The sequence below is a fragment of the Wasmannia auropunctata genome, unplaced genomic scaffold (genome assembly GCF_000956235.1).
Source record: "Wasmannia auropunctata unplaced genomic scaffold, wasmannia.A_1.0 LD282686.1, whole genome shotgun sequence".
Lineage (NCBI taxonomy): Eukaryota > Metazoa > Arthropoda > Insecta > Hymenoptera > Formicidae > Wasmannia > Wasmannia auropunctata.
In genome coordinates this window covers 1-1073 of record NW_012080204.1, presented here as the reverse complement: position 1 = coordinate 1073, position 1073 = coordinate 1, and the positions used below count along the sequence as shown (strand labels likewise).

Sequence of the window (1073 nt, the reverse complement as noted above, 5' to 3'; positions counted from 1 at the left end):
TCTCAAGCAGAAGACGGCATACGATCGACAGAAGATCCTTCGTCGTCAAAACGTTCTCGTGGGGAAATTGATTTACAAATACGTGGGGCGAGGAAGCGTTCAATTCCTTGTACGACTTGTAGTGAGACACGAACCATAGTATATCCGCCTCTTCCTCGTTGTCGGTAATCTCAAATGCCGGATCCGTCAAGTAATTATTCACAAAACTGTATTGCGAGAAAACCTTGAATTTTCGACTGTTATCTGCCTTGACTGCATCCAGGTTCTCCGGCAGGCTCTCCGGGATATGACCCGCCGAAAAATAATCCGCGTCTGGCTCGCTCTGTTCAAAACTCTCCTCCTCAAAAGTGCTGTGGACCCAAGGCAATAACAGCGCACGCCTCTTTTCGGGATCCCTCGTCTGACCTTCTACAAAATCCCTCGTGACTTCACGCCCCGCAGCAACGTCTCTAACGGGAAACAGAAGCGTATAAATTACACCTTCCGGCAAATGCAGAAAAGGGACAGCTCTGAAATTTGGCTCGTCGCTGTGGTTTATCGCTGAACCAACCTCGTCCATGATGTACCATATCGGCATTCTATCCTCTATCTCTCCGTAGTTCACCGAATACGACTGATTGTAACGCCACATCTCGTTCATAACATTCTCGACTTTCTCCTGCTCGTCCAGCTCAGTGTTCACTCCCATGAGAGTGCACATTCGATCAAGTAGGCCGGGTACTTGAATTAAATTCTGTTGTGCACTACCGACGTCGTACGTCCATGCATGATCGATAAGATAAATATTATTAGAATCCTGCGCAAAAATGCCATTCTCTGCAGTTACAATTAGCTTCCATATTGGTTCTGTAACATGCTTTTCTCCGTTTTCATATTCCACTTTTGTCAACTGGAAGACAAGGCCGGCATCATAAATCTGATCTTTTAACTTCTTGTACAAAACTTCCCAAAATAATTGTGGGACACCGTAAGACTGAAGTTGTACTTTATGTCTCGAGATAAATACATTAAATGAGTTAACACCATCCATTGTAAAAACAATATGTTGGTCTGAAACAAGCAATTATTTCATT

At 44.2% G+C, this 1073-nt stretch overlaps 1 pseudogene; it reads right to left on the bottom strand.

The window, feature by feature from the left end:
• Positions 1 to 15: 15 nt before the first annotated feature.
• LOC105461615 lies at positions 16 to 1053 on the bottom strand (annotated as a pseudogene).
• Positions 1054 to 1073: the final 20 nt, after the last annotated feature.